This window comes from Stylophora pistillata, chromosome 4 (assembly GCF_964205215.1).
Source record: "Stylophora pistillata chromosome 4, jaStyPist1.2, whole genome shotgun sequence".
Classification (NCBI taxonomy): domain Eukaryota; kingdom Metazoa; phylum Cnidaria; class Anthozoa; order Scleractinia; family Pocilloporidae; genus Stylophora; species Stylophora pistillata.
In genome coordinates, this window is record NC_142522.1 from 37,584,322 (window position 1) to 37,593,451 (window position 9,130).

Genomic DNA, 9,130 nt, shown 5'->3' on the forward strand with positions numbered 1-9,130 from the left:
TGTACTGAACTTAATAATCTTAAGCTATCATTAAGATAATTAGGTACACAATAATTAATCCTTTTAAATAGTATTGAACATTTAGCTATCTTAGTAGAGTTATAAAATGGTATCCACTTTAAACGATTGAATAGCATAACTGATGAACTACGTGGTTCAGCATCTAATAAAACCCTAGCAGCTCTCTTTTGTAGCCTAAGTATTCTTAAAAGAGATTCATTAGAGCAAAGTGACTGCCATGCAACATTGGCATAATCAAATAATGGCTTAATCAAACTATTATAAAATAAAAGTCTTTGGTTAAATGGTAAACAAAGTTTGATCTTATTCAAAATTCCAATTCTTTGTGAAATTTTTTTGCACAGTCTGTCAACATAAGTGTTCATTGATAAATCGTGGTCAATGTCTATACCAAGAAGTTTAGCTGAGGGTACTTGTTCCAATGATACACCATTCATAGTTTTAAGAGATAAATTATAACCATCTGGAAGTTTCTTCCCAAGGCGTTTGCCTGTGACCAGTAGTGTTTTAGTCTTTTTTTCATTGAGAGGAAGTTTATTGGTGTGCGTCCAGCATTCAATTTCCTTCAAAGAAGCAGCTAGTGAATCTTGTAGAGAATCAACCGCTGAGATATCTGCCGATAATGTCAGTGTGGTGTCATCAGCATAGAGATCCAGGTCAGCACCATTAACATGTAGAGGCAAATCATTGATATAAATGACAAAAAGTAAAGGGTCAAGGATACTACCCTGTGGAACACCATGCCTCACAAGAGCAGAGTCAGATGTCACATTATCAAGAGCAATAAATTGATGTCTATCAGTCAAGTATGAACTAAACCATTTACGTGCAACTGGAGTTAAACCATAGGCATTCAGCTTTTGCAAAAGAATTTCACGGTCAACCATATCAAAAGCTTTCCTGTAATCAACTAAAAGAAGACCGCTGACTTGATCATTGTCTAGATTAAATAACAAATTGTCTATGACTCGTATAAGAGCGGTGTCTGTTCCATGGTGTTTCCGAAAACCTGACTGTAAAGGGTACAATAGATTGTTTTCACATAAGTAATTATAGAGATGATCGTGTATATGACGTTCCAGAATCTTTGACAAAACTGGTAATATCGAAATGGGTCGATAATTGTCCGGATCCTCACGGTCCCCAGATTTAAACAACGGAATGACTTTCGCTATCTTCCAACAATCAGGGAATACACCAGAATTAATTGAAATATTCAAGATTTGAGTAATTGAATAAGCAATAGCTGGTCCTGCTGGTCCTGCACCAGGAAGAATCTCGGTCGAGTTCTTGGAAAAACTGGAAACAATGGGAATTCTCGGAAAATGGTACATGTACACCTCCGTTTTCCGTTCAATAATTTCGTTGACAAAATATGTCGCTCATCAAAGAGATTACTGGAGAGATTCTTCCCATCGATATTATGCTGCAACAAATTACTTCAGCCATTTGCGGTAACTTGGTGTTTTAGAGGTAAAGAAACAATTGGACACCAATAAACCTACCTTTTATGTAGAGACTACTCATTATGCTCGTCATTCTCTTTTAAAAATTCCACATTCAACTACATTTTATTCAAGTCTATTCTTTTTCAGAGCTAATATTTTTTTCAAGCTTTAACAAAACCGGGGGCCTTTTCGAAGAAAATGGGGGAAAAAAGTGATTCTGCGCTCTGATAGATCAATAGTAAGGCGTGTGGTGTGCAGTCCAGTCTAAAACAAAAACAAAAAAAGGCGAAACCAAGGCAGGTAACTGTTCTCAAGGCATAGCAAGTTTTTAAATGAAAGCCCTGGGATCTTGGGAGAGACATTTGTAGGAAGTATATTTCTTCCTGTCGGTTAGATAATGATTTTGTTTCAACCCTGTTTTCGGGTGATTCAACACGTTTCGAGAGACAAGCCTTGTTTTTCTATCTCATTTCAGTCTCATTTAATTTGTTTCTGGGCAAACACAAGATAACACAAAATCTTTAAAAGAGGCGAAGCAAAAAGTATCGAAGGCTACATCACTTATGCCCTATGTCCTTCCACAACTCACAGGTAAGAACCAATATCAAAATGGGCTTAGAATTCGGAATGCTACAACACCATTTCGACTTTGGGCAGACCATTAATAGTTCTGGACACTTGTACCTGGAGGATACATCTTGGATATTGTTGGGGAAAATAATTTAGAGCAAAGTCGCTGAGGGTATGGTATCAAGGAGACTTGGATCACACGAGCTTCTTCTTTAATGTACCTTTTACTTGCTGTTACAACGTCTTTATTCAGTGATCACTATCAAACTAATGACTCCAACTGATAGATGTGATATAAGCGATGCGCTTATATTTTCATTTGGTTGTGCTTTCTTAAACTTGGAAGTACCTGCGCTCTATGCGAGATAGAAACATATTCGACCATGCGATAAAAAATCCTAAGTGCTAAAGGCTTAAAATCAGAGATGACTCCTTCGTTAAGTAACAATGCGCCATAGATGTTCGCCATAGATGTTCGCTAATAAAAATGCCGAAAGTCTCAAGTTGATTTTGAACGATAGAAACACCGAATTCTGAAATGTAACGATAGGATACTCAAGAACACCTTTCTCGATAAAAACTACACAATTATTCTTAATCTTAACTATACAAAAATATTTTTGCCGAACGCCGTTGTTTTAACATAAACACTTAAAGTTGATGTTATATAACTCTAGTTTGGCTAAATCTGGGAACTTAATCCGGCTCCTCTTGCTTACACAGTGTCTACATATTATTGAATAAACTCTGCCCTTGGTAATTCTGTTATACTACTCCCAAAAATAGTGAACTAACAATGAAGTTTTCTGCTGTTGACATAAAATTTTGCCATCAGCATCTTTTTTTTTTGGCCTTTTTTATTTTTCTTCACTGAACTCATCAAATTTCACATGGAGCCAGTAAGAGGTTAAAGACGTAATAACTAGCAAACTCCTCATGCGATAGAAAACGCTCATGACAATGCCGTTTACGTCTGGAATGAGTAGTTGGTGCGAGATTTATAGACTAATCAGAAAGCAAAGGAAATCAACGATTACTTTCGAAACTAATGTTTTCTGGGAGATCACAGCCAAATTTTTTATTTTAACTTTTCAATCACTCTCTCTCCCTCTCTCAATTTCTCTGAGTCTCTCTCAATCGTACCAACATTTTTTAGTCCCTCTGAAGAATTTGCTCCATAAAACTGTTGCTTCTCACGTACTTTAAAAAGCTAGCGCTTTTTTTTCTCAATTTCTAATGGGAAGATTGCCTCCGTAAGGTATACTTAACTGTCTCTTAAGTGAACAAAGTCCTCCGTCCTGTCTTTACCCTTAAAGCCATGTCTTAGACCTCGGGACGAAGAGATGAATGCACAAAACGCCAGCATTTGAAATGTACTCTGAATACTAACAACATCTTTCTTATCAACTTCTCGCTTGTTGCTCGACTAACTAAGTGAAAGGGCATCACAGTCTGAAAGCCACCGTTATGCTAAAGAGGTCAACCGATGGGAAATGAAGACTCAAGTTATATATAGAAGGTAATGGTTAAGAGAAACGCTATGTTTAGATGATTCTTTTCCCCTAGTGAGTAATTCTGGCCAATTAATGTATATAAACAATTCTAAAGGATACCAAAAGTATAATCAGGACACAGGCTGGGGCTCAAGAAGAGAGGAGGACATTTGTTGAGCTAGTAGACCTTCTCTTTTGGCTTCCTCGTGTCGCCCAAGCTTTTTTAGGACGTGAGCTATCTCCCTGTGTGAACGTTCTGTCTCCTGGTGGTTTCCTAACACTTCGTCTTGGATAGCGAGGGCACTTCTAAGAGCTTCTAGAGCTTCGTCCAGTTCTTCTTTCATAGCTAAAGCCTGTTGATTGAAGAATTAATGATAAAATTGTTTTGAATTGATAACTCACAATAGTGTGTAAATGTCCGTGGAGTGATAAACAATCATGACTTTTAAGCTCAGAACTCCAAATACTTGCCAACCTCGAGTTGCTGTAGAGGTTTTGTGAAGGAAAAGAATTCTGAGAATGTGAGAATTGGATACGTTTTCAAAAAACAAATATATGTGTATATATATATATATATTTATATATATATATATATATATATATATATATATATTTATATATATATATATTTGGGGAAGTAGCCGATACCGTTGAACAGTGCTCAATACACATGTGTAGAGCTTAATACAGTGGATAGCGATCAAACAAGACGACACATGGTTTCTGCTACTCGGAGTTTCGTGGTTACGCACTCATCAGACAGATTTAATTTAATCTATATTTAACTTCCCAAGGTCATAGAAAGACCTTGCTGTTACTTCATGATTACCCAGGGAGTGTTTTCTTATGTGCAGCGCTTTGCGAATAAACTTTATCGCACTGCCATAGTTTGCAAGAATTTGGTACGATGTCCCCAAGTCGTCCATCAGCGTAGCTGTGAAAGGATGGTCTCTTAGGTACTCTAGGTACACCGGAAGTGAGTACTTCTCCCTGATTGTATTGGCCTCTTGATGATCTCCGCTGAACGCATATGCAGCTACAGGTAAGAGAACAACACAAAGCTTAGATTAATCAGTTGTCTCATGAGTAACCAACTGCCATCGTTAAGCACATCACTCATGAGGAAATATTTTATGTACAACGAAAGTTGCTTTGGAGGACGCTTTACAACACTTTTAATAGTAAATAAAATTATTAAACTCACTTAAAAAAAAAAAAAAAAGAAACATAGAAACCATGCATGTATGACTGAGATTTTTCCCATGTTCTGGCATTGAAGGGCTGAAAAAAGTTAATTAAATGTTTATAACCAGTCCTGACGATATCATGTAGTTGTTCTCACTCCATTTATGCCACTCGCTTAAAAAAAAAGCCCCTATGAAACTAAGTAACTCATAGCAGAGCTATCAGAGTGGGCTGCTTAGGAAAGCTTGACAACTTCAAAAGACTGATTCTTGCTTGGTCACATGACTCTGGCTGTGCAAGAATAATTTCATATGGGGTCAAGCTTACCATGAGTTAAGGGATATGTTCGAGTTTTTCACTAGTTACATTGAACTTTTCTGTACTCCATATGCGAGAAGAGAAATCATAGCTAATCATACTCGGAGACAACTGATCCATGTTTGACTGTGGTTCGAACCGGAGGAGCGCCTAGTGTATAAGGGCTGAAATCAAAATATTTTTTGTGATTCGATTACCAGTGCACCCATCCAAAGAGACAAAATGCAATATCTTACCTACAAGGTCTTTATAAGCTGCTGCACTAAAGATGCGGTTGTTCTTCTTTTCACTGATCTCGATGGACCTCCTTATCAGTGGAATGGCTTGATCCAAGTCTTTGTACTGGCTGAAACAACGGCCAAGTTTACTCAGTCAAAAGGCACGAATGATGGATGAGTGGTCGCCAAGTTCCTTTTGGATCTTGTCAGCCTCTTTGAATTTGGACACAGCCGATGAACACGGAAGGTGACATGCACAATGTGAAAGGATATCGTAGGCCTCTGCTGTCAAACGCTCTCCTTGTCTCTTCTTTTCTCCATTTACAATGCAGGCATTTGTAAATTTACTGTATACTGTTAGGAATTTAGCTTTGGTGAACATCTTGGCTAGGAAAGGAGTAACTTCAACTGCCGTATCAATGCATTTTTTTTTCCAAATCGGAGAAAGAAAGGGAATCTTTCAAGACCTTCTTGATGTTGAATCGATTGTTGAAAAACTTTTGGACTGCATCGCAGCAGTTGTGGGACAAGAAAAGAGCGTATAGATCCTGTAACATCTCCAAATACCGAGCGTTGAATAATCTTTTGGCTGAATGATACCTTAGCTTCAAGTCCTCTTTGAATGCACGATCAACACAAAACGACTGGATGATATTGTGGACTTGATACTCTTTTCACATGAAACTAAACTGTAGCATGGACTTATCCACAAGGCCTTGTAGCAACATTCCAAGTCTGTACCGAGATAGGTGGCTAAACAGGAACTGAGCTTTAGGTGCGCTGAATGTTCTTTGGAAGGCTGCCAAAGTTACAAGAGCGGTTTTTGGTCAGGTTACAGACGACTGAAACAGATCTCAAAGCAGTGAAAGAGTTGATGATCATGGGACAACGTTGGGAGACTAGACTTCAATGATTTCAGAGTTGGCACGATACTTGTTTGGAACTCACTTATAAGGGCTTTAGCATCAATTCCTTTCGCTAAAATAGCAGCTGTGGTACGCAGAACTAACGGCACTCCACCGCAGTAATGGGACAACTGTTCCGCATCTTCCTCGGATACTCTTGACTCCAGTGTCAAAAGCAACTCTTTGGCATGGTCTGGACAAAGAGAGTCCAAACAGAGTGGTAACGTATTGACGGATAAAAAGTCTATCACTTGGGGGGATATGATTATGAACTTAACACGAGAAGCAGTTTGGGCCACCGAACTAACGAAATTGCAAAATGTATCTATATTTTCAGGAAGTAATATGTCATCCACATTGTCTAATATGATAATGGTGTGATTTTCTAGTGTGCGAAGACAATGCTTTGCCTGCTGAATTGAGTCCTTGCCGGCCAAAATTTGAAGAGCTCCAAGAAGAGAGTTCACCATGCCATTCAATGACGTCATACTCTTAAGGGTAATAAAGAACACATCTACCTTTCCTAGTGAAACCAGTTCACGTCCAACTTGTATGGCCACCTCGGACTTGCCAAAACCTGGCGGTCCTGTGATGGAAACGACTCGACAGGGATCACCTGGGGTCAGTTTCTTCATTATGGGGGAGCATTGCCCTTTCCGACTCACAAAATTCGGAACTTCACAAGGAATACCACCCAAGTTCTTGAATGATTTAGTAAGAACAGGTTGTAATAAATTTAATACAAGTTCAGGTTTTTAGAAAATAGGAATAAATAACGATCACTTGTCCTTTCTTTAAATTGTTCTGTTAACCAAGGTAATTTAAGGGAGTATGCAGACCCGCAAGGACAAACACAGCCCTCTCGAAAACCTGTTGCTTGCTTTAGGCACGTTAGGAAATCACTTGGTATGGAAAGAGAAGCAAATTAACTTGTGGGCTGGAGCGCTTGCGTGTAAATTGCACACTGCTTTCTCTAATTTTTGGAAACTTCACGATATCAGGCACTTTAAGCTTATCGCATCAAAAACGAATTTTCTTTCCTGAATGGACGTGGCATATTTACTCACATCAGAAATAGCGATGTTTAACAGATATATCACAATGACTGTGGAAAGACCTCTTGTTTAATTCACTCTGCAATAAATAGTGCGCAATATATGTCGTTTGGTCCACAGATCTTAGAGTTCCAACGTTGAATACTTACCTTGTACACCAAGAACACGATTTCTGAGGTCCATTCTTCCAATGTGATAAAGCAAGGAAGAGAGCTTGTGCTTATTTTCGTCGCTCGAGTCAGAGCAATCAGTGACATCGCAAAACCGCTCGTGCCGTGGGCGTTTCGCTGTTTCGAGACGGCTGAGTGGAATAGATAGCCCGCACAACACGTTTAGCTTCTCAAAATCGTCATAAGTTAATTCCTCCTCAATAGAAAGCTGCAAGTGCCTTTCACCTGTATCCAGTGGGATCGGGATATACCATTATGGAGACTATATGAATAAGGAGAGTAGCCTGAATTTTTCACACGGGGTATCACACAAGGGTGCTTACCAGTCTTAGCGACCTCAATATTGTGGGTTGTTTACTTAAGAAGAGGCTTACAAAGTGTGGGGAGGGGAGAGTTACAGGCACCCCAGAACCCCCCCCCCCTCCTCCAGCTACACCCTTATTATTCTGAAACTAAAATGCTCGTCGACACTTAATTTTCTGTTTCAAAACAAGAAAACTTTCGGCTTCAGTATGTGTCCTGACCGTTGAATTTGCTGTATACACGTATGAAGCAAACATTTAGTGCGTCTCTTCCTTGATTCAAAGTAATTACAATTTCCTTTTGACTTTCCATTAAAGCGAAAACAGAACGCCTTGATAGTTACTACAGATGTTTTCCTGGTGCCTTAAGAAACACTATATATTATAAAGTTTCAAGCAGGGATTTGTAACCTAAGAAACCAAAACAGCTAATTGTCACATGGATATTTTTCTAATAAAAAATGATTTGAAGCTGAGCGCTTTTTATCAGGAAGAATTCGCTTGGGATAAAAGATAGCAGCCGTGAAATCAATACTCAGCTAACTGCTAGTTAGACAGTTGATTTACCTACCTGAGGTACCTCCTAAAGAGACTACATGGTCTTTTAAATCGAAAAGTAACTCGTGGGTTTTTTCCGTTTTCTTGTCAATCGAATCGAGTCGATCTTTAATGTCATCATCTTGCTTTTGCCATTCTTTTAAAAGGTTTTTGTAATCTTCTTCAACATCAGGATCCATGCACTCAGTTTTTACTTCAGTCTTATCGCTTCGTCATACCTTGTCCCTCCTAGTCTGACTAAAACTTCCCGGATGTCACTCCAATAGCTTTTAAAGATGCTTTCGTCAATGGAGGTCTTCGTGACATGTGCATACAAGGAATTTCTGAACTGCCTCATTCTTAAGATGTCTGCCCCAGGACAGTAATCCGTTGGAGCTGGAGGGTGTTTCCAGCCCGTTACTGGAGGTGGAAGGTTATAGATGTTTGTCAAGAGCACGCACAAGGTAGAGATGTCAAAATTCTCAGATGAAACTGTCGTGTGTATGGCTGGGTCTATGGAGTCCCACTGTGCTTGGCTAAGGATTCTTCTGGATCTCAAAGACTTCAGTTTAGACATAAAATTGTTAACTACGACGAGGAGATTTTCAGGATCATGGATATCATTGAATTTCTCTCGTAATACCTGGGAGCCGACGTCAATTAGGAGCTGACAAAGTCGTGCATAATTGGTTGCATTCTTAGTAGACAGGGGATGAGAGGCCATAGTAAAGGCAACTTGTAACAGCTTAAGCTTTTTACCTCGTCAAATATAAAATTAATAATAGTTCGTGAAGCAACTGGGATTTCTATTGCTCTCTATCACGACGGTTTGCATGAAGTTACGCAAGGGTTACATAACAATGTGTGGATATTACTTCTCATCCATATACGTTTTGTTTCATTCGCCA

At 38.9% G+C, this 9,130-nt stretch overlaps 1 pseudogene across 1 annotated transcript in view; it reads right to left on the minus strand.

The window, feature by feature from the left end:
• Positions 1-2,234: 2,234 nt before the first annotated feature.
• Positions 2,235-9,130, minus strand: part of LOC148733587 (uncharacterized) — a 7,520-nt pseudogene continuing 624 nt past the window's right edge. The window contains exons 1-5 of the transcript XR_015999730.1: positions 8,265-9,130; positions 7,363-7,625; positions 5,272-6,885; positions 4,294-4,568; positions 2,235-3,885 (exon numbers count right to left, since the gene is read on the minus strand). The exon at positions 8,265-9,130 is cut by the window's right edge and continues 624 nt beyond it. The product of XR_015999730.1 is annotated as an uncharacterized LOC148733587 (transcript). The remainder of the gene's footprint in view (positions 3,886-4,293; positions 4,569-5,271; positions 6,886-7,362; positions 7,626-8,264) is intronic.